Source organism: Schistocerca gregaria, chromosome 1 (assembly GCF_023897955.1).
Source record: "Schistocerca gregaria isolate iqSchGreg1 chromosome 1, iqSchGreg1.2, whole genome shotgun sequence".
NCBI classification, from domain to species: domain Eukaryota; kingdom Metazoa; phylum Arthropoda; class Insecta; order Orthoptera; family Acrididae; genus Schistocerca; species Schistocerca gregaria.
This window is the reverse complement of record NC_064920.1, coordinates 696,282,086-696,305,847: the sequence shown is the minus strand read 5'-3', so window position 1 is coordinate 696,305,847 and position 23,762 is coordinate 696,282,086. Positions and strand designations below refer to the sequence as shown.

Genomic DNA, 23,762 nt, shown 5'->3' with positions numbered 1-23,762 from the left:
CGTCAAGTGGAGACTTGTATTTATTTCAGATCATTAAAGGCGCAATACTATGAACTCAATTTATTTCTGTGAGACATTACGTTTGCGCTAGCACAGAAAACTGTTTAAAACACATTACTACACCTTTATAACAAGCTAATACATTTATGAGTAAAATATATAGATGTTTACTTACAAAGAATCACAAAAAGCCACAGCAATATACAAATACCCTAGTGTTTGGAAAAAATGGAACTTCCAGAGCATTCTTGTGACTAACATGAACTTAACACCACAGCTACTAGGCATGACAATACGTAAATACGTAAATGCTTTAGATTGCACAACTGTACATGACCTCTGGCTCTGAATTTCAGTATACTGTAGATATGCGCAAATTCGTTTATCTACGGGAAGTAGTTCACTCGTGATCGTTCACCTGTGTGCTAGATGGATATTAAATAAATCTCCCGAAAAAATATCGAGTTCGCACACGTATCACTTCTGCTCGAGAATCTAATGTAGACAAATTATCTCCTTCGATTTCAGTAGCTGAATGTGTTCTCAGAACGTATCACTTTTGTCAGACAATGTGACGGGCCAGCGACCGCAAGCTAGGCAGAGAGAGCCCAAAATAAGCTGAACGGAAGAACAAATTATTGAACCTGTTTACGACCCAGCGCGGAAAACCCGAATCTTCATCCACTGTCTAGGGAAGCTTGTAGACGTAGCAGATACAACGTTTTTGTTTTCAGTTCGTTTACGGAAAATTATATATATTTGTGTGACAAGCATTAGCATAAAATCACTGGGAGTAAACCACCATCTGTGAAACTAACATTTTAAAACCAACATTAATATTTTCCTTTTACAATATGTGGGTGTGTAAATTAACTACACATCAGTGTGTCATACTGCGTGGAAGTGAAAATTTATGTGGAAAATTAACGGCTTCCGTAACACGAGCTGAGAAACTGCATACTAAAATTAGAAGGTTTGTATCAGCAACGGCAGCAACTACAGAAATTTTCTGAGAGGTCGTCGAAACTTAAGAAGTGAAAAGAAAAAAGAATTTCTTTCAGAATCTTGACGAATTAGCACACGTCGCAGCTTTCAAGGTCCTTACAATCGAAAAAGATAACCAGTTTTTGATCAGACAGAAGCCGAAACGCGCCCCGAGGTATATGCATGGAATGAGTCATCAGTTACTTGAGAAAGCGAAGTCTGAGCGAGCGCAGCCAACTATTAGCAGACTAAAGTGAAACTTAAATGAAAATCAACAAATCAGTAACTTACGTATTAATGTACTTAAAAGATAAATTTTACACACAAATATATTAGAAAATAAAAGAAAAGAAAAATCCATCATTAGTTCAAAGCTGCTAACTTTACGCACATTTGGTCGTTTAACTTAATGGCAGGAAACAGTTGTTCATGAAAGTCGCACTGAATGGCCTTTCCGTTAAATCATTAGTCTTTGTCGCAAAGGCATGAAAAATGCGATTCCTTTTCGAGGTGCGCGTGTTTTGACTGAAAAAAATTTGGAAAAAGATCTGTTGTACAGGTATTTATCTTTCAGGCGTAAGATATATGAAACAATCATATTGACTATTTTTTAATTCGCTGCGAATTCTCTTCTCGAAGAACCATCTCATGGAGTATATTTCCGTGTTCCAAAGGGATGTATCACGAAAGGTGGACGGCGAAAACTATCTATGTATTGAAAAAGTTTATGTTCGTTTATGGAACTGAATCGCGACCACAAGAAGAGACTGCAATTTGTTCTGTTTGTATTTTCCTTACCGCTGTGTACGTCGAAGCATAATCCTGTGCCACTTCAGAAGCCAAAACTCCGCCCCTCTGGATTAGAGAATTCTTTAAAACCTTGGGATTTGTACATCAGATTGGCGATAGTGATATCGTGCACAAAGCTTTACGAAAACCGGAATATCATTTATGGTTCCTGTCCCTTACTCTGTTTCCAGAATCTTCTCAATAAGAAATTAAAACAGTAAAATAGTGGATCGTGAAGCAGCACTGACAATCGAAGATACATAAGGATTCAAGTAGGAATCGGTCAAATTCCAAAAATTAAGATTAATGGGATTGAACAGCTCCGTTCTGATAAGAGTAGGTATATTTAAACAACTTTATTCGATTAACAAGTTCCTTTATACAGATCCTTCACAGTGAAAAATAAATTATTACGTCAGCGCTCTATACCTAGTTCCTAAACTAGACGTTGTAAATTATCCAACTGAGATAGGCGTCAAGTTCATGGAACACGGCAGATCGGACAGGCAGCAATACCGAAAGCGGGAGTCATCTTGGCGATCGGTAGCCGCACTTCATAGGTTCAGCCTCCTATCTGGAGTGCCGCAACGTAACACACTGGAAGTCTCGGAAACCGGAGTATTTGTTACTGCTCGGCTGTAGCAATGACGTTGTGCCTGCCCAGCGCTGGCCGAATAAGTCCTACTTCTCCGAGCTCAAGGACTTCACTGCCCCTCTATTAAGCAAGAATGACTTTCAGCGCACCAGCTTGTTGCCTTTCCGCCAAATCAGCAGTCTGATAGGTGCTCATGTGAAACTTTAACTCTCTCTTGCGAAATCAAGCAGAGCTGTTACAATGAAGTGACATCTCCTCCTCACTGAGGCCATGTTGTTGAGTTTAATATTAATGCTCACGGTCATGCTAGGTGAGGCAATATCTTCCTGGTTTCCTCCGTTTCTTGCAACATCCGCTTTCTGCCGGTAATTCGTTCTGTTTGCGACACGGGGCGTCGATCTAGCTTGCCTTAGTTTTGTGCTGGATGGAGAGGACTTTTAGAAAATTTAACGTTTCACCATAACACGTTTCTATTGTGTAACAGAATGCTCAAGATGGACCACCAGTTACCCTGTCTCTCACAACGGTTATGACTCATGCGTTTCGCCGTTGCGCAAACACTCTCAGAACAACAAAACTCTTTCAAGTCGTATGTAGACACTGGCGTCCGTCGTGCTTAATAATAGCGCCTATGCCTAATAACGAAAGTTGTAACACGGCAGCGCAGCTCGAACTTGCACTTTTCAAAAAGTTGAGGTTGAAACGTATCAGCGTGGCGATATAAGTAGGTTAGACTAGCCTGGAGCACAGCGCAGGCCGGGTTCCGGCTCATAACTCAAGCAGCACGTCATGTCACCCTGGCTCCCACGCATATTGCCCTCAAGACAGAAGCGGACCTCCCTGAATATTAAGGTGCACGGCGGCCTCTCCACCTCTAGCGCTTTGCGGCGTTCCTCTCTCTCTATATCATCAGAACGGAACGTGTAAAAACAAACAATAGCTGGCTATAGTGCGTTCATGTACCTGTAAGGCTTTTGTTGTTTGTGTTTGCTGTCAGGAATACCTGCCAGATACCCGCTAAATGTTATGCCAAGAAAATTTCAAGTGTAATTCTATACATCTCTTGCCAAAAAACTCGTTTGATACGTGGATATGAAGATGCATGTCATTACAACGGGTCGTATTTCTTAAGAGTCTCAAACTGTAGGCGTCTTCTACTGTGGAACGTATCATACTGACAACTAACCAGTAACATCAAATCAATCCTCTTTAGTAATTTAATTATATTGTCGTCTGCGATACTTTGTCAAAAAAATGATGATGTTGCAGCTCTTCATGCTGGTCTATCTAGTGCAAGCCTCACCATCCCTCCGTAACTATCACAACCTACACACACTTCAACCCTCTAACTTTATTCAATCCTTGGTCTCCCTCTACAATTTTTACTCCACACTTCCTTCCATTACCAAACTGACAATTCGTTGATGCCTCAGGACATGAACTATCAAACATCCCCTTCCTTTACTCAAGCTGTGTTACAGGTCCCCCCCCCCCTCCTCCCCCCCCCCCCACCACCATTCGATTCAACACCTTCTTATCTGCTACTCCATCTATCCATCTACCATAATCTTCAGCAGACTTTTGTAACGTCATATTTGAAAGGCATCTGTTCTTGTCTGAATTTCTTATCGTCAGCGTTTCACTCCCATACAAGGCTACACTCCGACAACTACAAGGCGTGGGCAAAAATATTTAAACATAAAAAAACAACACATTACCATGCCTAATACAGTGTAGGAAACCAGTTCGCATTTGAAACAGCTTTCAGTTGTCTCGGAATGCATAAATAAATACAGGTCGTGTATGGTTTTCAAGGGATTCTTACACAATTCTTCCTACAAAGTAGTACGAAATTCATGAAACGGTGATTGAAGAGGATCCCTACAAGCACCCTACTCTCCAAATAAAACACAAAAGCTCAATAATATTGACATCTGTTGATTGTGGTCGATGCAAGCTGTGTGAAAAGGGGCCCAGTCGTCTTGGAAAATAGCATCATCATTTGTAAACAAACGTTGTACCACTGCTTACTAAATAAAAATTGTTTAATGTAAAAACTTTTCATGCCTAGACCTCTATTTTCATTATTCAATTAAAGAATGATGACTAGTTTCGGTTGTATTCTACAACCATCTTCAGATTGTTAAAATCGTAACAAACCGGTGATCATGAACTGAAGAACATAATTAGCCGTAGAATACCTGTCTAGTTAACATTATTTCCATTAGTCCCCATGTGGAGATCCAGATGGGGGGACTATTATATCTCCGTAATATTTTATCAAATGTTCAAATGTGTGTGAATTCCTAAGGGTACAAACTGCTGAGGTCATCGGTCCCTAGACTTACACACTACTAAAACTAAGTTAACGCTAGGGACAACACTAAACAGCCATGCCCGAGGGACGACTCGAACCTCCGGTGGGAGGGGCCGCACGATTAGTGACATGGCGCCTCTAACCACGCGGCCACTATGCGCGGCCAGTATTTTATCCAAGAGGACGCTATCATCATTAAGCCATACAGTTGAGCTGGATGCCCTCATAAAAAATATCACAGCTATAATTTCCAATTGCATTCAGCCTTTCGCAGTATCAGCACAGAAAGACCATGTTGGCTAGTGTTACAATGCCAGATCAGTCAATTATCTAGACTGGTACTGCTGCATTTACTTGAAAGATGAATGCAACTCTTCAGGAACCAAACGTTCGTCTGGCCTCTCGACAGACACCCCTCCGTTGTTGTTACGTATACAGTGCGGATATTCGTATCGCATATCAGCTAGATATAGGTTTCGCGGGTGGCACACACAGTTGAATCTGTAAATGGTTTGAAATAGCAAAAAACAATTTTCGTAACTATTTCTGACCTACTACGACTCTTAAGTCTCACGCATACTTAATGCCTCCGATACTGTATCACCAACCCAACCAAACGCATAAGTTAATATCACGTGAATTGCAGGCGTAAATAAAGCTCTACCTGTATGTCGGTTTACTCCAGTGGAATTCTAGAAGTCGGGATCTCGAAAATATGAATGTGGGACAGGATAACAATACAATACTAGGCTTTAATTTTGATTCAAGAGATGTTGTACTAATTGGCGACTGTTCTGTATCTCCAGGAAGTGTTTTTCCTGTACTATCAGCGCTACTACCGCTTTTAAAGGAAGGCTTATCTCTGACTCATTGGGTAATATCGTGTCCCAACACTTAAGTTTTGAGTGAAACTTGTACGAAGCAATACGGATCTAACGACCAAGCAAGGGTCCCTGACCGCACCATCCCTGATTGTATAGAGTAACTAAACCAGGCTTGTTTGAGTGGAAGAAATTTCAACCGATTTAGGTAAACTAGGTGAAGGTTCTGAACCAAACTTCTTTCAAATGCCAACAAAAGACCGTCGATTTCGAACATTTCTGCTTCCATGCTCATCCTTCTTCAGTCAACGACTGAATTCCATCACATAGGACATATTCGTGGACGCACCAGTAAAATTTGACTTCATTTTTCCTTTATTTCAGATGAAGCCTCCGCGCGCTTCAAATGTAAAAAAGCAATGTATAAATTGCTACCATTGAACAGCTCACGGCTAAGCCGTTACACAAACTTACTTAGATTAGTGACCCAAAGACACAAGTTCATTCAGCAGTGTAGTCTTACTATTGCCCATCGTTTGTCTCCTCCACATCGCCGAACTGCTATTGGCAACGTTCCCATTAATCGTGCCAGCTCCATCTGCAAGAATGAAATTAAAGAAATTCTTCTGGCGTTGCGTTAAAGACTCTGCACTTCTCCACCTAGGATGCTAAAACTGATTACATTATTTTCAACGATATTCTACATCAAATCGGCCAAGTGACCCAATTTTTCAACGTACACCTATCTTTAAGCTACATAGTTGGCACGGAAACTTTTCACGAGGCAGTCATGCAACATTCTATTATATAGACCTAACAACTGGGTAAGATCGTCATTAGAAGGATTTTCAAAGGAAGCTGTTCTTTTTGTCTTTGATCCACAGGGTACAGGGAAATATATTTCTGATATTACAGCTTCTCATATTAAGTTCACACAAATAAATCCGCCAAAGACTCTCCGTATTTCCGAACGTAAGAAACGAAGATACTGCATACGGCTGAAGCAAACTAGGCGAGTATCTAGTATCTGAGAGTTAAAAATCACCAAAATTTCAGCTTGGGCGTTATCATCACAACACAGTTAATAATAATCTATGTAGGTAAAAATGGTAGAAGAATGGACAAATTCAGTTGTGAGAAAGGCCAAAAGTATCACAAATCGAATAAATGGGCACGCAAAAGCCACCACCATTCACGCTATCACCGCACACATCCTACTGACAGGGTAACTTCTTGTTGATACTGTTGTTATTACCTGTAGAACGAAGACCGGTTGGATGCAGCTCTCCTGCTAGCCTATCGTGTGCAATCCTCTTCATCTCTTTATAATTAATTCAACCTACATCCATTTGACCACTCTTACTAAAATCATTCTCGTTTTACATCTAAAATTTTCATCCCACACACTTCCCTCTTTTATCAAATCGACGCTTCCTTCATGTCTATCGACGCATAATTTCGTTTCCTCAAGTTGCTCCATAAATATATTTTGCCCAATTTCATTCAGTACCACCTCATTACTTACATGATCCACCCACCTAGTCTTAATTTTCATCTAAGTACACATTTCAAAAGCAAAACTGGTGCGAAGTATCGGGAAGACGTTCTTACATGCACTGTAGCTCTATTTGGTGAGCATACTAGAGCAGGATTCACGCTGTTGGTCGGCATGCAAACCCTCATCGCTACAAAATGGTTCAAATGGCTCTGAGCACTATGGGACTTAACTGCTGTGGTCATCAGCCCCCTATAACTTAGAACTACTTAAACCTAACTAACCTAAGGACATCACACATATCCATGCCCGAGGCAGGATTCGAACCTGCGACCGTAGCGGTCACGCGGTTCCAGACTGTAGCGCCTAGAACCACACGGCCACTCCGGCCGGCTCATCGCTACAATCTAGTGAACAGCTTCCTAGTGGAGCACAGAATCTGTCTGTTGCAATAACCTCGACATGCTCCAGAGCTCAATAGCATGCGGAATGCATAGGCCATCTAAACGAGTAGTATTCAATCGTCCAGGACTTACAGGGTATCACAGAGACCGCTGTGTAGGAATGGGACAATATTCCACACCCTTACCTGGACAATTTCGTAAGGATTATGCCTAAATACATTCAAAAGTGGCTCCAACTACGACGAGGGTTCACCAGCTCATAAACCATGTCTTATCCAACATGACACTAAGAAGCAACTGTAGTGATTTCGGTGGAATCTTTTGAACAGGTTTTGTTTTTGTTCTTTTGTGTGTGTTTGTCAAGTGGAATATATCTATCATCCTAGTTTTGTTATAACTGTACCTGCGGAAGAAACTTAGTTTTGTTTCGTATTATGTCCAGTACTGAAAATAAAGAAATTTGCAACGTTTATTTTTACCCGTGTAATTCGTGTCGTTATCACACGCCCATAACTTACTAACTTGACAACTACACCTGTCAGCACCTGTCTTTCTTGGATTTTGGAGTACTACATTCTTCTGCTTGACTTCTACATTATCTTCTTTGGTCAATTAAATCCAACATCTACATGAGTTACCCAGGGATTTGTAATAGGCCTTCCATTTTTACTTACGTTTACCTCTGCTGGCTTCACTATTGCATCCCTCAAAGCTACCCATTAGTCTTATACTCGTGCTATACTCTCCAAGATGGGCGCCGAGTGAGCTCACAGGTACCTTCTTCGTCCACTAAAAGAACTTATTTAAGAGGAAAGTGTGTCAAATTTAAATTTTCTTTGTTTCGTATACTTGCGGTGCCGTCCATTCTTGTCGCACAACTGAATATTAGCGTCCCAGCAGAGATTGTCCTCGAAAAACTTCGTGTTATTTAGAGTCCCGATAATCGCGATATAACCCAAAATTTAACGTGACATAAACACAATAAATTATATTCAAGTTTTCTTGATAGTGCAAAATTCGTTATCAGTGTCTATTGTCGCAATAAAAGCGTAATTACACGTTTTTAAATCTTATTTAACTAACACATTTCGTATTGTTTACTAGTTAGATAAACGTGATTAGGCCTAAATTTTCCGAGTTATAAACCTTTAAAAACTTGACCAAACACGCTTGATAACGTAAATTCTCTAAAAACAAACTAATTACTAATTCATTCTTCCGTCACTGTATCTGTAAATCAGACAACAACCACCACACATAAGACCTTTGTGTCGTTTTTTGTTTACATACAGCCAATCTCGCGTCCTTGACAAATTTAAAACATTCAAAAATGTTCAAATGTGTGTGAAATCTCACGGGACTTAACTGCTAAGGTCAGCAGTCCCTAAGCTTACACACTATTTTACCTAAATTATCCTAAGGACAAACACACACACACCTTGCCCTAGGGAGGACTCAAACCTCCGCCGGGACCAGCCGCGCAGTCCATGACTGCAGCGCCTGAGACCGCTCGGCTAATCTCGCGCGGCTTAAAACATTCTTTATACTTAATTATTATTTCGAAACTGACCATGAGTGAGAAATGTGGGAGCTGTTATAGGGTAGTGAGTAGAAGGATTTGTTGCCAACCGTGCAGGAAATATTTTAATTGGGGCTGGTGGTGGGGGGTGGGGTGGGGTGGGGTGGGGTAGGGAGGGGGGGGGGGAAAGCGATTGGGAGAACAGAAGAAGCACTCTCCTGGAACTGCAGAGCATGCAGTAGGAAAATTTTGATTGGGGAACAGGAAAGGAAAATCTATTCTCGCACAGTTGGAGGGACAAGGAAGGAACAGGTAACGATCACGTGAGATATGGGGGAGGTGGCTGGTTGGGAACTGGCAACTGGTAGGAGGATAGGAAGTAAGAGAATGCGATCTGATTGTTTGATCATCATCAACAGCAAAAACAAGTACCCACCAATGCCAGAGTTAAGTGGAGAAGAGCCTCAGGTAGAAGAAGGAGCAGGAGATGCGCAGCACACTTCGGAAGAGGCCAAGAAGCCTAGGAATGTACGAAGTGTTAGGAAGAAGAAAGTGCTGCTGCTAGGTAGTAGCCATGGGCGAGGCGTAGGTCCTGAGTTACAGGAAAGTTTAGGGGCAGCGGACCAGGCCACCAGTTATCTTCAAGCCAAATGCAGAGCTAAGTCATGTGATGGAGGACTTATGTAAGGACATTACAATGGAGGACCCTGTAGTGATAGTGGGTCGGGCGGGAAAACAGTTCGGACAGGGATGGGGCATATGGCACAGGTGGTGACTTGGACAAGATAACTTCCCTGATTCATGGCACCAACATACACTTTGTCGAGCTGTTCCGGCGTCATGATCTATCACACCTTGATGGTGCTGTGAGGCAAATCAATGTGGGGTTAGGGATGGCTCTGAGGGCAGCCAACTTTGCTGATGTTTCTCTGGTAGCTGTTGGAACTATCAACAGATCGGGTTTCACTAGACATGGCCTACACCTGAACAGGGCTAGGAAGGAAAGATTGGTACAGCTAATTCATGAAAGTACAGGGGGTGGATCTCGTGCCACATATGGTCAAATACCTGTTGTCATAGGTAGGAAAAGTAATTCTTTTTTAGAATAAATCCAAACAACAGGTTCCCCTGCCTAAAAAGTATCTCCAGCAGTTTAAAAAATACTAAAACAATCACCCACAAGACAGACTGTAGTACTCCAAGTATCCTAATACCAGATGTCACAAAGAAAAGTAAAGCACTGGAAAGAGAAACATGTGGCATTTCACAGACTTAACAATACTTCATCGAAACATGCAATCAATAAAAAATAAAATACAACTATTAGAAGTTCAGCTCCAATCTTTGAAATACATAGTAGTTTTTGTTACTGAGTATTGGTGTAGAGGCACAGAAATCCAACATGTATTATTATCATTGTATGAAAGTGCAAACTATTACTGTAGAACTGCTTCAGGGAGTAGAGAATCATGCAGTTATATCAGAAAAGGAACTCTGTTCAAATCAAGACATGACCTAAGTACAGTATATGAAGATCAGCACTTTGAAATATCAACTGTTGAATTAATAGGGCCTGATATCACCAAGAAATTAATCATTTTGTGTGTGTGTATAGATCTCCCAGGTGTAGTGTGGACACATTTTTCAATAAATTAACAGAAGTTCTAGATAAAGTATCAAGTACAAAGGTCAATATAATTGTGTGTGGAAACAACACTAATATCATAAATGAATCCAACAGCACTCTCATAAATATCCTTCAAAGTTTTGGCATGCCCCTATTGGTCAATAGTGTAACAAGGGTTCCTACAAGGACTGTGTCAGTAATTGACCATGTAGCCACAAATATGGACAGGAAAAAATGTGATGTAGCTGTAAAAGATCTTGGAATATCAGGCCATTTTTGTCAAATAACAACCTTAAAATCAGGCATCGAATCATTCCCTAAACTACAAGCCTACAAACAACATCTATCAGAAACCAAATAAATTTTTTTTCAAAAGAACTAACAAGACAAAGCTGAGAAGAAGTGTATAAGGAAACCAATGTGAATAGGAAATTCTCTACACTCTCCACACTACTTAAATTGAACTTTGAAAACGCATTTCCAAAAATATGCATGTCTGAATCAGTATCTCACAAAGACAGATGGATAACAGCAGGTATTAAGAAGTCCTCCCGAACAGTTAAATACCTCAGTTCTATGAAGGGAAGTCACAATGATCCAGAATTCTCAAATTTCTATCAGAGATACAAAAAGATCTATAGGAAGGCGCTGACTTCTGCAAAAAACAAAATAATATATAATGCAGAGAATAAAAGCAAAGCAGTCTGGGATATTATAAAAAAGGAAATGGGTGAGGTAAACAAAAGCAGATTAACATACTGCTAAGCGAGGGGAATATGGTAATAGATGATACACAACACTTAGCAAACTATGTAAACGAGCATTTTTCAAGTATTGCAGGGAAGTTACAGAAAAATTCCCCAAAACAAATATAACACCTGTACATAATGTTGCACTAAGTACAATGATGTTACATCCAACCACAGAAAATGAAGTCAATAAAAGTGATCAAAAACTAAAAAATAAAAAATAAAATGTCAGTAGGCTTGATGAAGTACCAACGTGTGTACTGTAACAATGCAAAGAGATTATACAAGTCCCTTTAACAAATATAATAAATGAATCCTTCACATCAGGGGCATTTCCAGAGCAGTTAAAACAGGCAAGAGTTGTACCTTTGCTTAAGAAAGGCAATACAGAAGACATAGAAAATTACTGGCCCATTTCCCTGCTGTCACCATTCTCAAAATAGTAGACACAATTATGAAAGACAGATTAATGAATTACCTGAATAAATACAATCGTTTACGCTAATCACAGTTTGGTTTATGAAGCGGCAAAAATACGGAGTCAGCCATAGTAGAATTCACAAAAGTTGTACTTGCCGACCACAGGATTCTATTAAATAAATTAGAAGCATTACGAATAAAATGAGTAGTTAATGACTGGTTCCGATCATACCTAGCTAATAGGGTACAAAGAGTAGAGATAACACATACTTCACATAGATCTAAACGTTTAGAAAAACACTTACCAGAATCAAAATACATTAATGTAGGGGTTCCACAAGGTAGCATATTAGGAACAATACTATTCCTGAGACACACCAATGACTTTCCCCAACAGTGTTACTCATGGTGAAAAAATTTTCTTCGCCGATGACAGAAATATTATAGTCATTGAGAAAACAAGAAAACTCCTTGCAGAGAAAGCAAATGAAACTTCCAAGGGAGATTACGATTGATCAATAAGGAATAAAGTGACATTGAACATAAAGAAAACTAATGCCGTGAATTTCAGTTTAAAGAGGGGAAAATGACAATGTTAAATTAAACGTATATGGCACCTCTGTAGACTGTGTAAGATTTCTAGGAATGAATATTGATTCTTCGTTGAAGATGTAAGTACAAACGTACTATTAATACTGTTTTATGAATATTTGCTTATTAAAATTACTGTTATTTCTTAGGTGGATACGATGATGTGAAAGCCTAAGGGACCTAATCTGATCAGGATTAATTAATTAATTAACTGTCAGCACCTGTGTAATAAGACGTGGTATGCCTCAGTCTTGGGCGGCTCGTATACCACCAGACGTAGATGTTAACAACAACAACAACAGCTGCCTAAGATTGCACTGACTGCAAAAATAAATAAACAAACAAGTTAAACAAAACTGGTGGTATGGCAAAAATAAAAAACTGTAGTCGACTACGCAGTAAATTTAAGTTTAAATTATATATATTGTTGAAACGAAGTCACAAAAAGAGATGATGGCCTCACATCAGGTTTTTAATCAAAGCGTACAGATTTCTATGTTAAAAGTCAAAGAAATAAAGTAACAGATAATTTGCCTCAAGTTAAGTTCGAGTTTTAATTCGACGTGAGTGGTCTGAACAACGAAATTTTATTATGTGCCGTTAAGTTTGGGTAAAGAAGCTTTAGCAGCATTCCAAATTAAATAATCTACGGTGAAAGCAGAACCAGTCACTAAGTTCCGCACATACTTGTAAGTTCATTAATGACGCAGTTTTATCGCCTGCAAACGTTCATCGTCAAAATGGCTATCACTCGCGCGAAGTTCCTGTCCAAAAATGTAAGACATTTTATGAAGTTACTACGGTAGTCCGATGTAACTGTTCCCTTCTTTTTCTGCTTTTGAATCAAGAAAAATTGCAATAGCGCCTAGTGCATTTCCATTGTTTCTTCCTATATACATTCTATAGCTGTCATCTACAGGATTGTAAAGTTTTTCTCTGCTTCTGCCTGCTGAAAGGAGTTAGACGGGCAAAAATTGTAATTTGTCCTAAAAGTGTATAACATTGACATTCATGTAATACAATGTGAGAGAGATGAGCTTCGACATGTATCGAGAGGTCGCTGTGTGAAACGATAACAAGCGAGGCTGGAGTGAAGTGGAGAAACATTATTGTCGTGTGACAGGCGACAGAATGGTGACAGTGTCGTCGGTGTATACCACGGACTGATTTCAATGTGTAACGCTCTCTGTGAAGCATAAATATGTCGAAGTGCTTCTTATCATGAACAGATATTTCACAAAATAATTTGACAGGTACAGTGTTCGGACGGCGGAGTAACGCGTTTGCCGTGTGGACCGTTTACGGTGAATAGCGCGGACTCAGAACTTAAGTGGAGTATTGATTAATGTTATTCTCGTTGTGAGCTGTTATGCCAGAAGATAATAATGTGAAAGCTACAATATCAGAACAGTGAAGAGATAGGCTGTCCACGTGAACTGTTTTCAGTGCACAGCGCAGACTGTAAAGTTGAAAGTACAAACATGAGTTTTGTCATGAACTAGTATTTCACACAATAACAATCTGAAAGCTACGATGTTTGGACAATGGAGTAACGTGTTTACCAATGGAAAGGTTTCTGAATTGAGCGAACTGTGAAGTACTGATGTACGTCTCGATATAAAGTCAGATCTAATAAAGAAATACAACAGCTACAACGTTTCAACAGTGGTGAGAAATGTTTAATAAGTGTAGTGACGTCGGCAACCGTTAGGTTTTCTTTCTGGATGAGGCACTTCATGATCTACGCAGCGAACTACAGAAACTCCAATCAATGCGGAGATCGTAAACACCTTACTTTCTATTGCATTTATATGTATGTGACCAGTTCCACGTGGAAATTACAGCAGCCATTCTTAGCAAGGAATACGCTAATATTATCTACAGATCGTCAGTGTCTGACAACAACATGTTATGTCCCATAGCTAGACATTCCTTCATCGGCGCTATTACTTTTAGGAAGCTCTCCTCTCCTAAATTTGCTTCAAAGGAACTCAAGTAACAAACATACATTTTTTTTCCTGAATTTATATTTTAGGACTTGTCGTTGTTCCCTGCCTCACACAACGAAAATTAAAGGCACTTTAAACGACATTTTCAGTAATTTAAAAAGGTTGAAGGGAAATTAATTTTTTATTAAATTTTTATATCAAGATATTATATTTTACGAATACTTTCTAATCTGACACTGTTGCCTTCATTCTTGTGCATTTACGACTGCCTTTCATTCACACAAATTTCTTATTCTATATTTTCTCCATATTTTACTATATATAAACGTGTATTTGCGTTATTAATGAGTGTTATTCTTTCATTTTAATGTTTATTCATACTGCATGTCGCATTACATCTTATTTAATGCAAAAACCTATAAAATAAGCGAGTTGCATAGCGTCCGCTCTTAAGCCAGTTGGCTACGACCAGGTAGGTTTTCATTGGTGAAAACTTTACACAGATGCGAGTCAGCTGGAATTTGTTTATATCTGAGAACTAGTCATACTATAGCATTCCAGAGCCGTTTTTTTAACTAGCTTACCTTTATGGCGAATAGCAGTAATATCTGAAATCCGAGTAAGCCGGTCAAAACTTTACGTTTTTAATTATTTCAAGATCATATAAACACAAATAATTTAATTATAAACTTTTCGGCCCCCCTCAAGTTCTGTTACAATTTTAAAAATCAATTATATGTATTAGCAAATTATTTATTTGAACACGACCATTTCTGGTATAAGCATTATTACGGAGGCTACCGTTGCGTTACAATTATAAAAAACGGCGAGAATATCTAAGTCCCTACATGCTACTTAAAATTCTGTCACCTTCAAAATTTCGAAATGCTCATACTGTACATCTTACTAGCCACCCCGCAATTAGGTTCCTCCCGAATGCAAGCAAAGACCCATCGCCTATTACCAGCGGACCCAGAATCTCGCCAGACATGTAATGACCAGAGTGCGGGCATACACCTCTTTTTTAATCTCGTGGACATATACAAACTAATCGTATTCACAACACTTACAGATTTACGTTAAAAATAGGCGTGATTTAAATTACATGGTTTTTTCTGAATTTGACACATACCGGAAGTGGTGCCACTCTCCCCTTCACCACTCAGACTGATCAGTTTCAGATCTCACAAATCATTAGCACTTAAGTATTACGTCAAATACAAATTAACACATGTAATGGTGGCATGGTGCACAATCGCTTTAAATAATAAATAAAATAAATATTACATGGAGAGCTTCAGAAGATATAGTAAATATTTTAGGAGATTGCAGTATAGACTATAGTAAATATTTTAGGAGATTCTAGTATAGACTAATTCAAATAAAACATTGCATGTAACTTGCTTCCAACTCTTACTGGTTACAGGGGTACAGTTGGTTATTTCTTGTGTAGGGATCCCAATTACTAAGAGCATATTTATCGACAGCTATTTTGTGCTGTAATTGAAGGTGTGATATTTTGCCTAAGCTTATGTAAATAAATTTTTCAGTTGTGCTTAAGATTTTTTACCCAGTTCTACAGTGTGGTTTAGGTATGCCATACGTATTCACACATGCTTACACGAGAAACTCCACATTGTCTCCCCACCCCCCACCCTCATTAGTGGTAAATGGCCCAGTGGATACGTGTGATGGGGTGTTTCCCTCGAGTGTATGGCTATATGGTTTTGTAATAGAGACCTGCTACTGCTACTGCTACTGCTACTGTTTGTAGACCACACGGTAACAGTAGTGCATCAGACTGATACGTGCTTACTTGCGTGTTCATTAACTGGTTGAGATTGGAGCTACACCCAGTAGTCTTATCTCACGTGGACGTGCAAATGAACGGAATGTGGTTGAATTAGAGGACATTATTCAGCTGGTAGAACGCAGAGCTCCGAGAAGCAAAAGCAGAACTTCTACACATAGCAGCGTTCAATGCATAAGAATATGGCGGATGCAACAATGCTCAGCCTCATCATGCTTATCATTTACAGCGGACTCAACACCTTCGAGAAGGAGATGAACGTAGGCGATTGGAACTTTGTCGTTGTTGAATTGAAAATCCCAAGTAATTCAATTATTATTATTTCCTGCAGAAACCACTTTCACTCGTGACGGTCTCCAACAATAACAATACCTACTTGATCTTGTGGAAATCCACTTACAAGAAAGATTCTCTGTAAACGTGTGATGCTGTATGATAGACAGTCAGTTGTTGGGCTTGTCGTACATGGTCCCGTATCTACGAGTTTCTTGAGAAAGAGTTTCCATCGTTATTGGAAGATGTTCTATTGCGTTTTTTCTTCCAGTATGACGGAGTCACTGCGTATTCTACACTTCAGGTGGCATCATATAAACCTAACGTCTCGTGAATCAGCAAAAATGCACGTGTTTCTCAGCCGACAAGGCTACCGAATGTTTGGAATTTTGCTGTGGGAGTTCGTTCAAACGAAAACGCTACAAAGAAAAACTAAACTCAAGAGCCGAAATGGTCTTCTGGATTATGAAGACTGCTGCGCTCTTAAAAGAACGCGAAGACGACCTCAACAAAGGCTTTAGGCGATGTCAACAGAATTCGATAATACTTTCACGTTGTAAGTGAAATTTATGAACATCAACTATGAACTTTATCATTTGCCTTTGCTTAAACCTATGGCGAAAGTTTGTTGCGCTACATTTTAACAGCCGTATTTTTGTAAGCAATGAAAATTGGGCACAAGTTATATGGATTACTTTATTCAAATCAGTCTATACTACTGCCTCCTAAAACATTTACTATTGCTCCTGAAACACACACTGTTTATTTTACTGTTCTTTTAAGCAGTGCTATTGGTTTCTATGAAGCACTCATCAAATTCGAACAACAACTGATTTAAATAGAGGCCCGCTTCAATGAAACTGAATAATTCTTAATATAACAAGTAAATGCCTTACATATCTAAACAAAAATACACCGAGGAAAAGAGTAAGGCTATAGAACACGATATTCAGACAACATAATTCAAGTACTGGTGGAATACCTTTAGTTTCCGCTAATTACAATGAATAGCTTCAATTAAAGTATCTAGAACCTCACAAATAGAAAGCAACAAGTTGAGCTGATAATTCTACCAATGTTGAAGGGAGAGAAAATTTTAGTGACGAAAGAGAAATCACAAAATCCCCGAAAGATTCAGTTTTGGGTGTACTCCGGTTACCTATATAACTAAATGACATTCCAATTAACATCACCAAGCAGAAATTGTACTTTGTGGAGACGATAATGTTGTAATAATACCGTAAGAGAGAAAGCCACAGAAGAGACTGCTAGACATGTTTCACAGAGTTATTAAGTTGTTCTCAAAAAATGAACTCCCCATTTATTTTGAGAAAACAAACTACATTAAGTTCTGTACAACAAATAGTCATACCAACAATTGATACACATCAATATGAGACACTAAAAAGTATAAAATGCTCCAGGTTTTTGGGCGTACATGTCGATAAACACTTGGACTGGAGGAGGCATATTACTGAGCAGTTGAAAGTGTTAAGTTCTGCGACTTTTGCGATTCGTCTAATTGCTAGTCTTGGAAAGAAATAAATCAACTCCTGACATATTTTGCATATTACCAATAATAATGTCTTACTGAATTATTTTCCGGGGTACTTCATCACTCAGTAAGAAGTATTGACAGCACAAATGTGAGCAGTAAGAATAGCATGTGGTGTTCAACCGCGGTCATGTAAGTAACTTTTCAAAAAATTTTGTCCTTTAACTGTACCGTCACATTATTCACCGCCAATTAAATTCATCACAAATAATCCATCACAATTTGAGAAGAAAAGTGATGCCCATACCCACAGCATTACACGAAAACAATGGCATTTAATACCCACTACTGCAGCTGTCAGCGGCTCAAAGAGGTAGCATGTAAGAAACCCAGTTTGTAAGTGTAGTTGCATGATTACGAGTAAAAATATGTTCATTGATGTTAAGCACGCTCAGGTATACAGAGCCCGCAATCTGACTCATTTCACATTATTTAGATAAAAAAAACTGTTGAACGATCTGTGGAACATGTAGCTAACTATATTCTGGAACCATTTGAGCTACAACAAATGGTTCAAATGGCTCTGAGCACTATGGAACTTAACATCTGAGGTCATCAGTCCCCTAGAACTTGAAACTACTTAAAACTAACTAACCTAAGGATATCACACACATCCGTGCCAAAGGCAGGATTCGAACCTGTGACCGTAGCGGTCGCGCGGTTCCAGACTGAAGCGCCTAGAATCGCACAGCCACTCAGGCCGGCATTTGAGCTACAGTCGATCGGTGTTAGCATGTATTGACTGGTTAGTTCAGCCACCGTCCGACAAAATGTTTATAAACGATACAAAAAAAATGGCTCTGCGCACTATGGGACTTAACATCCATGGTCATCAGTCCCCTAGAACTTAGAATTACTTAAACCTAACTAACCTAAGGACATCACACAACACCCAGCCATCACGAGGCAGAGAAAATCCCTGACCCCGCCGGCAATCGAACCCGGGAACCCGAGCGTGGGAAGCGAGAACGCTACCGCACGACCACGAGATGCGGGCATAAACGATACATTTTTAGTTTGCCATTACTGTAGTTTAAAGTATTTTCGTAATCACTGCTTATATACATCTCCACTTATGATGTACTTGAATTAGAAACAATGTTAATATTCTTCTGTGTAAAATTGCGAGTAATATTTCGTCGCTGCAAGAACAGAGTAGACAAACCACCCGTCGCTGGATTGGTCGTAAGTTCTCCTCCTGGAATTTCCGATGTTGGTCTCAACTGAATGTTAGATATCTCCTCGCTTTCCGTCCACGCTAAGCTGCACCAAGCTAACCCCGCGAAACTATGTGCCGCCGCTGCTCTGCCCTCCACATTATTCCAAGCCAGACTCATCCAGGATTGTAAACATACGCTATTTTACAAGACCAAGTCCATATAGTTGTTTCGATTTTGAAGATAGCGAACCATTTCAAAATAATGAGAATACAGGTGTTACTAATGCAACAGTAATAGTTTTCAGTGTGCAGGGAGTCCGTTTGTTAGTTTTGGCACGTTTCCTTATTAACTAATTGTTTTATTTAAATGGTAAGAATACGAGGAGTTCCTAGTTCGATAATGAGAGAGTGATTTCGAAGTAACTGAGTGCCAACTATTATGGACTTTCACGTCCGAACAGGTTTTTAGTGTACAAAGGCAGGAAGTAGTTTATATTCAAGCTTTGGACCTCTCGTCACTGCTAGTATCACAGCAGAAGTAAAGCGTCCTTTTCTGTCCAACACAGATCCGGAGTTATACATCACGAAATGAGCTGCTTAGGTTCCTTAGTACTCATACTACAAAGAAGATGTTAAGATTTAATAACGAGTGTAACTTCTTTTTCCCTTCACCACCGTATTTTTTGGTGTTAGTATAGCAAGAACAAATTTTCTATACATTTTATACCTCCAACAACTCAGGGTGAAATACACACTGCCTGCAGAGATGCAACCCAGCGACAGAAATTTGCATTTGTATGAATTATCGTGGCGATTATTGTCGCTATGTGCCGGCTGTAAAATAAAAAGGCGTTTGGGGCCAGAACACAGTTTTCCGCTTCCGGTGCATTAGGAACGAGTTACGGGCAGGGTGGACGCTTCCTAGGCCTCCATTTATCAGACGGTCTCACACCCACGCAACCACAATCGAGAGCATCCCGCCTTAATCTGGATTAGGGCACGTCTGCTACTTTATCTGTAGAGGGGAGAGAGCATCTGCTGCGCCGCCCGGACATCACCAACGCTTTACGGCATAGTAGTCTCACGAGGGAAACTCCCTATCGCACGTGCCTCCCCCCACCCCCACCCCCGAAACACAAATACCGATTTAGTGGTAAGATGGCCTAGTGGGCAGCACGTCAAAAACCAAACACAGATTAAGCAGGAAGAAGGTGTACTGAATGTGAAAAAAAAAAACCACAAGTGTAACAATGAACGGTCCATTTCAAAATTTGTAACGTTGAGAGAATTAAAACAGCTACGGCGTCGTGGTTATGCGGTCACGGTGTTGGACTGCAATACGGGAGATCATCGTTCATATCTCCCTCGTGCCACTTTTTTTTTCACAAAATTACGAACCGTCCGTCCAGTCACACGTGTCTGTTCGCTCGGTTCAAATTTGTGTCTGCATCGTGGAGTAACGTCCTTTTGCAACAGTGATGTGTGATTAATAGACCTAAAATGAAAGTTGTTTATGCACACTACTCTTTTCTCAGCCGAAAGGAAGTGGTTCTCGAATGGCAAGCGCAAACGTTTGATGATAAGTCCACAGATCAACTGAATCCTACAGCAGAAAACACGTCTGGTGTGTCATACATGACATTGGTGACAGTATGTATGTCTTATGATATGAATCTCTTATCGACGCACCTAACTTGCACGCCTGGTGAGTGAATGAGACGTGCCTCCTTGTCCGATTTAGATTTTGCTTATCACTGAATCTGAGGGGCTTGCTATGAGGAGTTTCCTTTGTCAGCTGGAATATTCTCACCGACGTCTTGGACTAGCGATTGTGTTGATTCCCATGCAGTACCAGTCTCTCCAACTTTTACTACCTCGTGAACAGGCTTCACAACATGTACACCGGCAAACCTATAGGTTGTAAAATAAATTTCCCGTCACAAAAAGATATTCCTCCACACATCGATTAATGAAATCGTTAATGATGCTACGTTTAAAAGAAAAAAAACATGAGAAAATTACCAAGAATTTCTAACAACAATGAGTCAAAATTTAATTCCAGCAACAAACGTAACGAAACTAGCTATAACAGGACAGGGGCTGTTACAATGTTCCACATGTTTCCTTGTATTACATTTAAAACCAGTTGATTTTTTTTAATATTGCAAATCACGATTCGATACACAAAAATGCGTAATATCCTATACTGAAAGTCTTAGGTGGAGAAATTTCAGAAAAAGAAGTTGTCAGATGCGGAGCGTGTCCACATTGTTGAAAACGCGTGCAGAGATCCACGACGCAACTTAACTACTTTTTTTCCTCTCTGGTCTTGTTCTCAATTTCAGTGGTGTATGAAAGTGAAACAATTGGACTACCGTTTAAAGGTGACTACATTCGGAAAGATCCACAACTTTCATGAGATAAGGAAAAATATAAATAAATCAGTGTATACAGTTGGGCTTGGCTATTGTTAAGGTATTTAAAAAGGACAGATTTAAAATTTCACATATAATTCTTGCATTAAATTCTGAACACTGCTTAAGACTGATTTCTATGACCAAATCAGCGTAGTGTGAAATAAACACCATTATCATTGATATTTCTGTATTTGTCTCTTTCCTATTCATTTTTCTCCTCCACCTTCCCTTTGTTTTGCTATATCGCATGCAACCTTACTTTGCTAATATCTTCGTAAACTTTTTATAGAAGTCAATCGTTCATTTATAGAAACGCAGCGATTTCGTTCAGGATATGTCATAGAGTTGTGCAACTTACATCCACTGCATTGTTAAACGTGTGGTAGTTATTTTGTCTCCCGTGAGTGAATATAGTTCACGAAACAATCTAACGTCAATTGAAGCCGTTCTCCCTCCGATGTAAAAAAATGATTTGAAGACTACAAGTATATGTTCCTAACTTTTAAATGTAACAAGTTTTCATGCGACTGAATGACACTCTTGAGCACGAACGTTTGTACTTAATTACAGCTAACACAATCTCTCTCTCTCTCTCTCTCTCTCTCTCTCTCTCTCTCTCTGTTTGTCTCTGTCTGTTTGTCTCTCCTTCCCTGTGTCTCTGAACTCAGGAGAGAGAGAGAGCATACAACGACGTAGTATTTATTCATTCTCCGCAGAATAGCACAGAAGTCCGATTCAAAAGCTAAGGTATCACAAAACTACAGAAATTAGGGAATATATGCTATCGAAGGAATAGTACAGGATGTCCTGACCAGTAATTTGAAATTACATAACTCGATAACTTGTCATTAATGGCAATGGATATATATGAGCGCCTTATGGAGTGTCTGATACACTAACAACACTTCGGTTAACTAAAGTTCATTTATCACATGACATGAAAAACCTTCAGGTATGCAGTTTTATATTTACAGCAGATCAAATATTACAGTCACTGAGAAACTAAGCAAAAAGAACCATCCTAACGTCTACCCAAACAAACGCTTAGTCACTAGAGCAATTTATGTATTAATGAATCCATTCCATGCTACTGTGTGCAAATATTTTATAGGGGACTCTACAAGCATGTGTTACATTGACATCATAAGGGTTATCTTCAGCGATCCACGAACACGTGCCAGTGAGAAAAGGCGTCATCGTGCAACGGCATAACAAAGTCAAAGAATGCCAAAGAAACTGGGCTGAGGGACAGCAAGCTGCATTCCAGTCACTCTTCGGTGCGGTGATTCCTGAAAACGAAAGACGTGCTGAACAGGAAGGCCCGCAAAAGATCAGAGCGATCGTGACGTGGCAGCCAGCGCGGCAGAATTGGCGTATTGGTGAGAGCCCTGCGCTACGAAGGCAGCGCGTGACGCGAATGCTGCGCCCGATACACCATCTCAGGACGTGTTCCTGCCACGCGTGCAGATCCTGATGGCGGTCCAGCTCTGTTGCGTAGGCACGAGAAACCTGCAAATGACTGCTAACCTAATAAACGACAATTAACAGGAAAATTCATAGTATTACACATTAATCCCTTCAATGTGAGACTGAGCGTAAACTCTACATTCTTTTTCATCAGACATATTTTATCCTTTCATGCGGGAACTACAGAGAAGTTTTTAAATCTCAACCTACAAAATTACAGTCGCACACATACTGACCACAGTTAGAACGTCTCTTCCTGTTCATCTTCGTTGCTACTTTTCAACAGCCTCTGACCAACAGACAGGCCTTGTCTAATGGAATAATCTTTATACACCATTTGTGGTAGCAGCAGCAATATCAAGAAATTACCAGAAATAGTAACGTTAAGTCTACATGACTTGATTCAAGCTTTATTAGTTGATGTCGTTTCACTTACGTACTTATTGCCTCACGTGTAACTGTTTACCGAAGTATACAGAGTAGAATGTATGCGAAGTGTGGTGGTGGTGTGTTAGTGTGATGAGGGAGGAGGGAGTGGGTGCAGGCTCATAACCTATCCCTGCGGAACAGCACATAAAAAGGAGGGAGCTTAACGTCCATTCCCAATAGACAGTTCTTCTACATGTCGCATACCCTCATTTTATAAAACCACTGTGGAACCAACGTAGAACTTTTTTGTTTTTTTGGCAGGGGACACGGGGCGATGGTTCACAAATCATATGAATTGTTTGATGTCTTCTACCACGACTTCCCCTCCTGTGCCAATAACTTTGTTTCAGAGTAGCACTTAGACCCAACATACCCATTTATCTACATCTACA

General features: G+C 39.8%; 1 protein-coding gene across 4 annotated transcripts in view; it reads right to left on the bottom strand.

Annotated features, from left to right (window-relative positions):
* LOC126365127 (peripheral plasma membrane protein CASK-like) overlaps positions 1-23,762 on the bottom strand; it is a 1,978,716-nt gene that overhangs the window by 578,868 nt on the left and 1,376,086 nt on the right. The window lies entirely within an intron of this gene.